The sequence below is a fragment of the Scyliorhinus torazame genome, chromosome 5 (genome assembly GCF_047496885.1).
Source record: "Scyliorhinus torazame isolate Kashiwa2021f chromosome 5, sScyTor2.1, whole genome shotgun sequence".
NCBI classification, from domain to species: Eukaryota; Metazoa; Chordata; class Chondrichthyes; order Carcharhiniformes; family Scyliorhinidae; genus Scyliorhinus; species Scyliorhinus torazame.
The window spans coordinates 260,898,837-260,911,993 of NC_092711.1; the positions used below are offsets into that span (position 1 = coordinate 260,898,837).

General features: G+C 49.0%; 1 protein-coding gene across 6 annotated transcripts in view; it reads left to right on the top strand.

Annotated features, from left to right (window-relative positions):
- frmpd3 (FERM and PDZ domain containing 3) overlaps positions 1–13,157 on the top strand; it is a 698,336-nt gene that overhangs the window by 369,276 nt on the left and 315,903 nt on the right. The window contains exon 3 of one of the 6 annotated variants that reach the window (XM_072505441.1): positions 9,046–9,201. The exons of the other annotated variants lie outside the window; for them this stretch is intronic. The gene's annotated coding sequence lies outside the window, so the exon portion shown is untranslated. The remainder of the gene's footprint in view (positions 1–9,045; positions 9,202–13,157) is intronic. 6 annotated transcript variants of the gene reach the window in all.

A 13,157-nucleotide genomic window follows, 5' to 3' on the forward strand; every position in this document is an offset into this window, starting at 1 on the left:
ACTCTACACAGTCTCCAGGTGTGGTCTCACCAAAATTCTATATAATTGTAGCAACACTTCCTCATCCTTGTATTCCAATCTGCTCACAATAATGGTCAACATATTTCCTTTCCTAATTACTCGCTGGGGGGTCTTTGTGCTCCCATTTTTGAGGGGTGGTATCAACGGCAGGAGGAGGAAGTCCCATGAGAGTCCCAAACGCAGATTACATTGGCGGGATTTCCTATTCTGCTTGTCCCCAACCCCTCTGATGGCATAACAGGAACCCAGCGTTGAACCTTGGGATCCCCATTTGAATACATTTAAATATAACTATTGAGTGTTTATGCCTTATAAAATTAAAAATAGAACCCATCTCCCCACACCGGAATGCCCAACCCCCGCAAAACAGCCCCTCACTCAACCACCACCCCCTCACCCTCATGGAACCCCCACCCATGTAACACCACCATCCCCACAGAACACCCGCCTGAAATGCGGCACTGGCAGTGCCCAGGCAGTGCCAGGGCAGGGCCAGAGTGTGATCCATGGGGGAGAGAGGTGTTGAGTGGGTGGGGATTTGGGAGTGGGGTTCCATGGAGGGGGTTCTGCGGTTAGGGGGTTGAGTGGGATGAGTGGTGGTGCATTCCATGGGGGTTGGGTGTTCTCGGGGGAAAGGAGTCTATTTTTAAAAATTTTGAATCGGATTGGTAGCCTGTGCCTCTGGAATAGTTCTGAATTTTCAAAGGAGTGGCAGAGGGGCAAGGAATGAGAAATGTGGCCAACACTAATTAATGGCCTCTTAAACATCCTTAATGAGCTTGTTAAGGAACCTGTCCATCCAGCACCGTAAATTTGATTTTATTTTGCAGGCAAGCCCGAATAGCCTTGTTACATTCATACACAGGTGTTGAGTTCCTTGCAGGGCCCAAATAAATTTCTATGTAGTTAATATTTATTCAAATATATGGGACCATCTAGCGTCAGCATGACGTTGCTCCTAACCTTGTCTCCCATGTCCACTTACAAGATATTAGGTATAGATCTGGGCTCAGGATTGCAGATGTATTGCATGTCTAAGGAACAGAATCCCTTCCCATTCCTCTTGTATGGAGCACACGGGGCCATGTGAGTGCAATTGATGACCCACTGCACCTGAGGAAATCAAACAGCTCTTCTCACCTCCTGCTTGACAACCTCCATTAGGAAAGTGATAAATTAATGGCAGCTGGATAATGCAATTTCTGTGACCTTGTGTATTGTAGTGTGCACAGCAAACAGAGATGTTTCTAATTTCACCGCGGAATGTTGGACGGATGCTGATACTTAAAAGAGCCACAGTGACATTGACAGCCACAAAACTGCAGTGAATGCCTTGAGCTGCTTAGCTGAGATTATTGGTTGAGCAGGTGACAGAACTTTGCTGCCTGATTATTTCTAGATTGACTAAAATCTGACGTTTTGTTGATAAGAACCACAGCTATGCTTTGGAATACCAAAGGTAGATAGGTGTCAAATAGAATCCTAGTCACTTTCCTCAGGTAGTTCCAAATGGAAGGGAGGAGGAGGAATGTATGGTTTTAGACAGCTATCACTCTAACTTGGAATTACCTTTAAAAATGCAACATGAATATCATGCACACCAGCTTCAGTACTGTTACCAAAGTGGTGAAATACAGTGGGCTGGATTCTCCATTATTGAGACTATGTTCCCATGCTACCATCAAGACCGTGGAGTTTTACTCCTAAAATCCTGGAAATAAGGGACACAAATTCATAGCCCTGCAGGGACCTAGCAGGGACCCGGAGTAAATTTCTCAGCTTTTGCTGCAGATACGGGCCCTCACATTTCCGGGTCAGAGGCCGCGTATGCGCACGGCAGCGGCCTCCAGCGGCCACACCGTGCTCCATGGCGGACTCGGACCACAGAGCAGGACCTGAAAAAGAGACCCTCTGATCGGCCGCGCGCCCGACCCTCAAACCCCGCACAATCATTCCTCGGCCGCCTATTAGGCCTTCCCTGGCCTCCGACCAGGGCAGCCGCGGACTGAGTCTGCAGCCACCATGCAAGCATCCTGACCGACAATACCAGGTTAGTTCCACGCCGCGGGAACTCGGCCGGTCGGGGTCGGAGGATATAGGAGCGGGCCTCTGGCAATGGTCCCCGGCGGCGCGGCGTACTCCCCGTGACGCCACTTTTCGGTGCCCGGAGAACCGCCGAATCAGCGCTGGGCCCGATTTCGGTGTCAAACTGAATTTTCTGCCCCGGCGCCGGCCGCGATTTTGGCATCATGGTGCGGAGAATCCAACCCAAGTGTATATCCTCCAATCAAACTTTAATCTGAGCGACACACTGCACCACCTGATCCAACCACCATGCAGAGGACTCCTTGAGACACCTGCTGCATCAAATGACAAATGTTTTCAGATCCCAGGAATGCAAAAATTCTCCTTCATTGGCAGTGAACTACAGAAACAATTTGCATAGCAATAGACTTTAGCCAATGGAAATGATCCATTATAATTTTTAAGTAATTTTACGTAATTGCTCAACCTTATGGATTAAAATTTTGATCACATTTCGTCTCCCTGATAAACCACCTAACCCACAATGTGCTGCATATCTAATTTTGCGTGGTCTGCTTTTACTGAAAAGTCCTCCTTCCATTTGCCATTATCTCAGCTGGACCTTACATAATGGATAAGAAGCTAACAGGCACTGGTTCTAGTTTCCTTAAGACCTTAGCAACTGAGCTAAAGAACACTTCTACATTTTGTGCCTGCTCTTTTGCCTTAACCTCACAACCCTGTATTCTTTACATAGATTTGATATTGACTCTCCCTACATGTATATCATTACATTTATCTATATTAAATAGTATCTGACAGACAAAAGCCTATTTCCCCCATCATATTTTGATTGGGCTATTATCCATTTTTCTCTTCTAAGTTCTGAATTAATACCTAGACAAATATCTGTATCATCTTCTAACCTGCATACAATTCCCCAATGCCTACATCCAGATAATTATTCCACTCCCCAGAGGGTTCTCCTGCCCCGACCTTCATTTAGGCCGGGGGTTTTATACTACGCAGGCTCGCCTTGTTAAAGGGAAGCCTCGCCCTGTTATCAGGAAAGTTCGTACTCAGCTGATGTCACGGGAAACCTAATGGTCCATACCCCATGATCTCTGTGGGGATTGTGGCAGTTAAACAGAATGAACAGCAACATTCTTAACACTAATTCCCAAAAGACTCCACTACACAAAATCACAACTATCGATAACAAACTTCTGTCTATGAGAATGTAATCAATTTCCCATCTGCCTGCTAATCCCACACAACACTGTTCAATAATTTAGCAATTGTAGTAATTATGTGATAACTTGTCAAAGACTTTTTGAAAATTAAGGTATGCAACGTCAACTAGAGTCAGCCTAGAACATTTTATTAAAAATTCAGTCCAGAAGATAAGATTTGACATTCTTTCCCAGAAACCAAGTGAGACTCTCCAATAATTGCTTTTCTGTAAAATTATCAGATCTTTAATGAACCTTCCTAAGACTTGCCATTAACTGAAGTCAAGCTAATGTCCTTATGATTTGTTGGTTCTGATTACTGCCTTTTCAAATATTGGCACCATGGGTCACTCTCCCGTATGTGAGAACAATCCCAGGCCACAGTGTGCTGTTAAATATATGGGGAAAGGGAAATGAGAGTCAGCCTCATTTCTTTGAGAACCGCCAGTGGATGCTGGCAGAAACACCAGCTTAATCTTTCTCGAGACCCTTTATTCTATCCAGTGTTTTATGTGCATCTATTTCGACACTTGCATATTGCTAATTCAGAATAGTCTACTGCAACGCAGACTGACATGACCGACAGTCTGTGCCATTTACTGGGTCTGCCCTGATGATTCTTCAGTGATTACATACTGTCCTTGATGACATTCTGACTCCAAAAGTGGTTGAAAAATATTCCTACTACTGTTATCCATCATCTTCTCCAATGTCCTTTGTGGTTGCTCTTATAGCAGCTTTTGGAGCCTTTAGTTGAGATCAATAACGATTCTTGTTCTGAGAAATATTTTCTTAAAGTCTGTAAAAATATTTCTGCTTCAATCTGATTTTTGCTTCAACATGACATTGTAACTAAGTCAACTTTGTTGTACTATGTGTCGTTCTGTTAACACATATAGCTTCTGTATGACATGCAATGCCCATTTTTATGTAGGCAAAAATGGAAACTATTTTGCATGTGTAGTATGAGATGGATAACCAGTGGTGGTGTTTGTTAGTGACAGAATGTTGGCCAGGACATAAGGAAAATTCCCTGCATTTCTTTAACTAATATCATGGAATATTTAACAAGTACCTGAATCATTGAAACATGCAGATAAACTAGTCTTTCATTACAAGGAAGGTACATCTAACAGTGTGGTCTTGCCACTGTACTGTACTGGAGTGCTTTCTGAGATTTAGCTCTAACTGTGAACATGAGTGGAGTTTAAGTCCACAACCTCTAACTGCAGCAAAACTGCTATATCTGAGCCAATTTGGCACAATAAAATGTAAACATTTACAAAAAAATGAAAGCAATAATAAGTGAAAAATTCCAATTTACTGACAAATGAAAAAGCTTACTTTAAATTTAAAATAATCCCTGAATTTGCTTTCCTGTTAGGTTTGTTAGGCTTTACTCTCTCTCAGCTTTACAGTTGTCTCTCGTGGTTAAAAAAACAACTCATCTACTACAGTTGCTGTTCAACTTCTTGAAATCTGAGTTTATAACCAAGGTTAAAAACAATTATAGTTGATTTTCTATCCGCTTTGGGGAACATTTATGATGCATGCATAAATTTTTTCATCACAAACGAGTTAATCAGGAAGCAAAAATTGAGAATGAGAGGAATTGCATGATGAGTTTGGTGTGTGCTGGGCTTGTCCGCTTCAGGATTACTTTGCTGGTCTTAACAAGTTAACACAATAACATAGAAACGCACATAACCAGGTGGCAAAATGCTACTTGGTGACCAGATCGAACCACTTGAACTTTGGCCTTTTATGACAAGGATTTAAAATTGCACCTCCAGTCTTGCAATGCAAGTCCCAGAGGGACAGATGGGTAGTTTAATTTTATATCAAGGCTTATTAATGAAGATGCATGGGTTGTAAAGAGGGTGCATGTAAGCAGATCTAAATAAGGTGTGAATATTTTTGTGCTGTCAAAATTACATTTTTGTTAATATGACATACAGTGTGGTATTTGACAAGATGTATGTTAAAAGTAATTGTCCAGGACAGGTGATGCTGATTGTTGATATATAACTGAAAGAACTGTCTCTTCTGGTTTCTGTTGCACTCCAGCATATCTGTTCCATAGTATAAGATTGAGAGCTTATGTACCAGTCTTCATTATGCAGTCGAAACCATTAGCTGCTTTGTGGAGTACGTGGCTCTGCCGTTCCTGTTCCTCTCTGCATTGATGTCGGTGTGAGGGAAGCTTGCAAGGATTGTAGCATGATAATGTATGGCATTGTAAAAGGTCAGTGAAGCTTTGAATGTGACTATTTGTTCAATACAATGCAACAAATCATTTTGAGATATAGAATGTGGAACATCAAGATTGTGGACCGAGTTCATTGACGAGCACGGGGGTACCTTGGACTGAGGCAGGAAATCTTCAGTGAAGGTCACAAAACCTGATGCTCGTGAGGTTAGTTATTGCATTGTAACAGCTTATATACTATTTAGAATAAATACGGTGTTGCAAAATTCTTCACTCATCATTTCGTGTCATTATTTTATGTAAAGTATTTCATCATTGGGACATCATACAATATTAAAAGTTTGAATAAGGGATAGTATCTTTCAGTTTTATTTTGCAACATGTCGGTAATCGCCACTTTGTTTGTAGCTAATCTGGCAATATATTGGCGGCAGTGCAACTGTTAGCTGCTCTGTACCTTTCTGCAAATTAACCTCTTACAGAACTTGGCTCAGCATTGAATAATTTTCTCTACATATTATTGCTGAGTTTGCTTCAATATAATAATAAACCAATAGCTTGTCCAAATTTCACATTACCAGTATTGTTAGCATATCTTCACACCCATATAGTTTTCTTACCCATTGGGAAAAGTGGGGAGTGTTGGAAGGACTTTCAATCTGATTATCAACACATTGAACATTCCTTCCTTGGCCAACAGACATCCTGGCATTGGACTCGAACCCAGAGTGTCCAGTGGTAGGGCTGTCACCACTTTACCACAAGGCCTCCGTACATTACCAATATGTGACATTACAGTGGGGTGAATTCTCCGCCTTCCCAAACTCGTTTTCCTCGGCGACGCGCCATCGCCGGCAGCGGGATTCTACATTCCCACTGCTGGCCAATAGAATTATCCATTATGGGCACCCCACTCCACCGGGAATCCCATAGGCAGTTCACTTCCGGTGGAACGGAGAATTCACCCCAATATTTTATTCACTAACAAAGTAACAACTACAAATATTAAGAACTTAGAATTGATAACTATTTCCACTGTTATCAGTCACCCAGGATACCAGCCTCTGACATTTGGTAACCTGACAATTGTGCCAGCTTGAGTGAAATGAGGCCCCTTAGTCCTCTACCTCTTGATGTCTCTTGTATTGTATGAAAAAATGCCTCTGTGCATGGCGTGCATGGATGCCTGTTATGTCTTATGGCTTGCTGTAGTCATGTGGCCTCTGATTTAATTTCTTGTGAGAAAAGGATTGAGGCAAAAGCTATTTTACCCACTACCTGGAACATGTTGAGTGAAATTCTCCACCTCGCGACACCGCAAATAGTGATCGGGCAGAAAATCGGGCATCTGGCCAAAATCAAGGTCTGCACGGCGCCGTGCTCCAATCCCTCGCTGGTGGTGATAACGAGGCTTGTACCCCATGCTGGCAGCGACATGCAAAACCAGCATTTGCATGCATTTAAATCTAATTAGCAGGTTGGACACAGTATGCGCCGCCCTTCCGCGATGCTCCGCTCCACTCAGGCGGCGTGAATTAATATAAATTCAAATATTTACAAACGTTGTATGGACGCCATGGCTGTGGTGAGGGAGTGGGAGGCAAAAAAAAACTGAATAACCATTGAAAACTATTGGGCTTGCTGGGGGATGGCTGCCTGAGCCGCGGATAGTGACTTGGTGTTAAGCCCGTGGACTTGGGGTGTCCCCCTCGGGATTGGGAAGGCCTGGCTCAGACCTCCATTGCTGCAGTCTGGCTTTAAATGCACCCCTTTGGTGATACTTAGTCTTCTGGCTGCTCACACTTCCGAGTGCTGCCCATGTCTTTTAACTGCTCAGAAGGCATCTGATGATCTGGGAGCCCACCCAGGCCGCCTCTGGACATCTTCTGTCTCATCAAGGGGATGGGTGTGGCCAAGTTCAATCGGGGCCCACCACATGTTGGTGTTCCTCAGAAGCACTGCCCCATTGCAGAGGAAGCAGGTTGAGTGGCTTTCTTGTTTGGTTGGTGAGTTGGTGATGTTGATGGTGACATTGCATTGTAAACGCCTTCAGTGTCCCTGTGCTGAAGGAACCAAGAAGTGGTCAAATCACTTTGTTGTCTGATCTGGACTTTTTTTTCTTTCGATGCTTGTAATTCTTGATGGCATCTGTCCTGAAAGCCAGGTTGCTTGTTGGTAGTGCAGCAAACGTGAATTGGTAAGATGCATTGTCCTGCCATGGCACGTCATTGTACTGAGCTGAGCAGTAACAGTCTCCCTCATGGGCAGAGTTGTACCATGTCGTACCAGTCGTAGTTCCAGTGGTGTTGTTTTTGTCGTGCTTGTTGTCGACGCTGTTGCCTTTGGTACGCTTCTTGCTATTGTTTTTGATGTTGTTGTTGTGATGGTTGGTTTTGTTGCCGTGTTTGCTGCTCTCAAGGACCACACACTGTGGATAATACGAGTCCTTCACACAGTTGCTCGTGTCAGCGTCCTTCGTGGCATCTGCTGTCTCCTTGAGCGTGCCGTCACTGAGTTTGCGGCGCTCCCCGTCTGGAGTCATGTCCGGCTTACTTGAATCAGCTTTGGCTTGTCGATGCTCCCTGTCTGGAGTCTGGTCTGTTTCACCTGAATCAGCTTTGGTTTCTGGAGGCTCCCCGTCCGGAGTCACTGCAGGTTCACTTGAGTCAGCTGAGGTTTCTTGATGCTCCACGTCCAGAGTCTAAACGTTCAGGTATGCATTGTGGAGAGGCTCGAGCGAATGAGGTTTGACGTAACGTGCTGTCACCGGAGTCGCCAGTAGTCTCACTGTGATTGTCGAGTGCCTCGGTACACACTAGCTGAGGTCTGTCATGTTGCACATCTGGTATGGGAAGTGGGATGCCGTCGTCACTTGTCTCACGTACAATGGGTAGAGCCTCAGTGCCTTCTTGTCGTTCACTTGAACCGGGTAAACTGTGGAGGGAGGGTTGGGGGTCGCATGGAAAGTTGGAGGTTGGATGCTTGAGTGGGAACGGAAAGATCTAAGGGGAGAGGGGGATGGTGAGGGGGGGTGTTGGTGTCTACTCACTCCTGCTGCCCGGTTCGTTAAACGTTTATCCGGCACTGGAGGCCAGTCCTCCTGGTCACCCTAGCTCACAGCAAAGGCGTCCAGGAGACCAAACCAAGATTCAGCGATGCAGATCTGGCCAGGCTCCTAGACGCAGTGGAGGCCAGGAGGGTTGTCCTGTTCCCCGAGGGTCAGTCATAGTGCAGCCAGTGCTGCCTGGGATGAGGTGGCGGGGCTGTGAGTGCCGGGAGGGTGACCAGGGGGACTTGCCTCCAGTGCCGGATTAAAGTTTAACAAACCGGGCAGCAGGAGTGAGTAGACACCAACACCCCCCACACCATCCCCCTCTCCCCTCAGATCTTTCCGTTCCCACTCGAGCTGTCCAACCCCCAACTTTCCATGCGACCCCCAACCCTCCCTCCACCCCCCTCTCTCCCTCCACCCCTCCAAACACTTTCTTCACACCCACCTCCCTCCCAACACTGTGAACTACATGTGTAGCTGACAACGCTTTCTCTGTATTTCCTCAGGCAAAGCTCTCCCACAATCGCCGAGAGAGGGCCTAGACTGGCGGTGGTGTGCCGGACATTAAAATCCTCACCACTTTCGAGGAGCATGCCCGGGAGGTGACTGGGTGGCCAAGAACAGAGCGGTCACCAACGCGGAGGCTGGCAGACGCTGCAAAGGTGAGGAACCATAATGCCACAGCTAAAGGACCTATCAAACTTGAGTTGTTATTGCCTCACTGACTGACCCCCCCCCCCCCCCCCGACCACATGTCCATTCTCCCACAGGCCCTCTGGCCAATGGCGCCGGCCCACCCTTGGTGGCACCCTCTCCAGCCTCCCAGGAGAACACCTCGGAGGGGAGCTCCGAGGAAGACACGATCGAGGTGTCACAGCTGTCATCCCCACCCTCCACCAGCGCACATACACACACTGGGAGCCATTTGTGGACAGGCTTCTGGGGCGCAATCTGGTGAGCACCACACAGCTGCTAATGTTGATCAGGTGGAGGCAGGAACCCACTGGCGAGACAGCAGTCGGAGGTCTGCTGGGTCCCAGGACCCAGCTGGGTGCCAGCCTGATGCCGAGTCTGTGAAACAGGCTATCCCAGAGCTGATGGAGATGTTAGGGAGCGGCCGGGACACTCAGTAGGAGATATCAGCGACACTCCAGCAGATCCATAGCCAATTGCAGGAGTCCCAGCGGCTCCGGCGCAGGAGATCTTGCCGGCAATGCGTGGTACTGAGGCCAAAACTGCTAGGGTGGCGACTACAGTGGAGAGCCTGGTGCACCTTAGCGGCACCATGAGTGAAGGTGCCCATGGCATCGCACAGTTGGTGACGGCCATGGCTGAGGTTCTCAGCAGAATGTCTGCCTCGCTGGGGGATGTCACCCAGTACCAGGCTGACCTTGATGATGTTCTGTGGGACATATCCTGCTCTCATAGATGAATGGCTGAGGCGCTGCGGAGCTTGTCCCAGTTGTGGTGGGCATTGCCGAGGCGCTGCAGAGCATGGCCCAATCACTGAGGAGATATTGGGGAGCCGCCAGGGCTGGCAAAGTCAATGGATGCAGGGGCAGCCAGGGCTTGAACCAGCTGCCCCTCCATCCCAAGGTGAACCCCAGGGCCCTATGGGCACCAAGCAGGGGGAGGTGGCGCTGGCTGCCAACCCGGACCCATCCCATGGAGTGACGATTGTGGCCACCAGATCCCCCGAGTTCCACCGCTCTGATGAGCCGCATCTCGCAGCCCGCCCACAGGACAGGGAAGCACGGCTGTGAGCCAGAGCCCTCTGGCCCCCAGAGGACCCCTCCAAGGACACGAAGGACACGGGACGTGGTAAGCAGCTGCCTGCCTCCACCTCTAATGTACATCCTGGGGACACACACAGACGTAGTGGTAGAGCCAGGAGGACCAAGCACATCGGGTATCACTGAGGGCACCAGGGAGGGGGGGAGAGGTTGAGGGGGTGGTAGGGGATGAGAGGGAGGGGTTGGGGGGGAAAGGGGGGAATAGGGATTGGGTGAGTGGGGAATTGTGCACAACTATTATGATGCCTCGCTCATTTTCTTACATAATGCTGGCTGACTTCCGAACACTGGGCCCATCTCTCCAGGCGTACCCCTCCCTGTGGTACTCCTCGACCCTCCAACCGTGGAATGCCCCCAGAGCTGCGTCCCATCCCCTGGGTGTTAAGATGTTGGCTGCTGCATGTGTGGTGTTGTCTCCCGCAGTGTTCAAGCAGTATCCAGCCAACAGAGTGTGATTGGGATGCTGGGTAATGAGCTGCACATACTACATGGCCTGCCCACCCACGGGAATCCACTTGCGTTTTGTGAAGTGCTCACTTAAACACGACTGCCAATTCCCTGTTAGCAATAGCCTTCAGCCGCACGGCCAGAGGCGTCAACAGTCTGTGGGGGTTATGTAATCGGTGGGGCAGACAGGCAGGGACAACGGTTGCCCCCGGAACGGGTACACACGATCCCGAGGTTGGCATGCTAGTGCCATGCGGGTTGCACCCCCCCCCCCCAGCCCTCCCATGGCGACCCAGTCCTGCGGAGGGACCTCCACCCTCACCCGAGCTTCCCCCCCCCCTGCCATGTATTGGAATGACAAGCCCAGCACCTCTGGGCTCCTTGCCTGTGAGCAGAGATGTCTGTTCATCTCCTTGGCTCCCCACAGAAGCTCTTCCACCAGGTTGACGCGTTTCAAAGGGAGTACTAATCGGTGCCAGCGTGACCACTTGCTGGGGAGGCCGCTGAATGACGGGAGGCCATTGGATAAGGGGTGGCTCTCGTTAATTGTATGGAAATTGGGTTTAAGTGGTGATAATTGGTTTCTCGCCATGCTGCGACGAGATCCCGATTTCGCCAATGGGAGTGGGCCGGTCACAACACAAACTGTTTGGTGCCTGGCGCGGTTCTCATTTTTGGTCTCTTCCGCTATTCACCTGCATCGGTGTGCTCGAGGGTCTTATTTTTATACAGTCATCTCAATTCATCTAGTCTCAAATGGCAGAATGATAGAATTGCCACAGCGTTAAACAAGAAATCTGAACAAATAAAAGCAGCAACCGTTATCAGTACTGGGAAACGAGAGATACATGTTGTATAGCACCCCGCATCTCAACTAGGGAACAGACAAACCAGCCTTGTGAAATTGTGGAGGCGCTGAAGACTCACTTTGAACCCTCCACTCAAGTTATTTATGAACACTACGGGCACGATTTAACCGAAAAGCTTCTAAGTGTCACTTGCAGCGGGTTTTGCTGGTAGTTTACCGTCGGCTCTGTTGCTGATTTCCCCACTGCTATCTAACCACACTTTGGGCATGATCTCCCGGCTAACCAGCAAGATATTCTGGTCCCACACCGGCGCATGGGTTTCCCGGCGATGAGGGGTGCAGTCACTGGGAAATCCTGTTGGCAATGGCAGGGTCGGTAAATCCAGCTGGCGGGCCACCTCCGCCGCTGAAAACACGCAGCGGGGTTCACAGTAAATCCCGCCCTTAGAACTTTTTTCATCACTGGGGAGCGGAACTCAAAAATCAGGCAACCATTTTGAAAGGGTCCCCGATCTCTGAGAGTTTGTTGCTACTCCCCACCCATGGGCAATGTCACCTCCCACACATATGGCAATACCCCACAACCCCTCAAATGAGGACAACCGCTATGGGGACACTGAGTCTCCCCTCTTCAGGATCCACCCCGCCCACCCCTTATAGGCCCCCCTTCCAGGACCCCGAACCATCAACCCCCCCAACCTCCCAGAGGCCCCTTCTTCCCTGCCCTGCACCCTCACCCCCACCCTTCAGACCCTGCCAAACCATCCTTTCATGGGCATAGCCCCCTCAGGTCCTGACCATTGGCAGTGCTCTCCTGGCAACCAGGCACCCTTGCACTGCCACCCAGGGAGAGGGTCAGGGGGCCATCCTGCTCTATCCCTGGCCACCCAGGGATCTTTGATGACACTCCCCCCCCCCCCCCCCCCCCCCCCCCGGGGGAGGGGCCATTCCACCTGGTCCATGTTTGTGTGGACAAGTGCTGAATGGAACCCGGCTGCAGCCTCCCTGGTGAGGCCGGTAGATTCCAGGAGGCCATAAGATATCGGGTAGGTAGGGCTTAAGTAGGTTTAAGGCCTACTTAGGTGAGCACGGCTTGGTCCTGCCCATTGTGGGTGGGGTCCTGATCCCGCCGCCTTGCGGGACTTGGGTAGATCCCGCGAAACATTGTGACTGTCGGGAAGGCTCCCTTTGGGGCGCGACCTGGCTGGTAGGTTGTGCCGCAACATGTTTAACTCCAGAGCCCAGGAAGAGTAGGAGAATATTACAAAGAACAAAGAACAAAGAAATGTACAGCACAGGAACAGGCCCTTCGGCCCTCCAAGCCCGTGCCGACCATGCTGCCCGACTAAACTACAATCTCCTACACTTCCTGGGTCCGTATCCCTCTATTCCCATCCTATTCATATATTTGTCAAGATGCCCCTTAAATGTCCCTATCGTCCCTGCTTCCACTACCTCCTCCGGTAGCAAGTTCCAGGCACCCACTACCCTCTGTGTAAAAAACTTGCCTCGTACATCTACTCTAAACCTTGCCCCTCTCACCTTAAACCTCTGCCCCCTAGTAATTGAC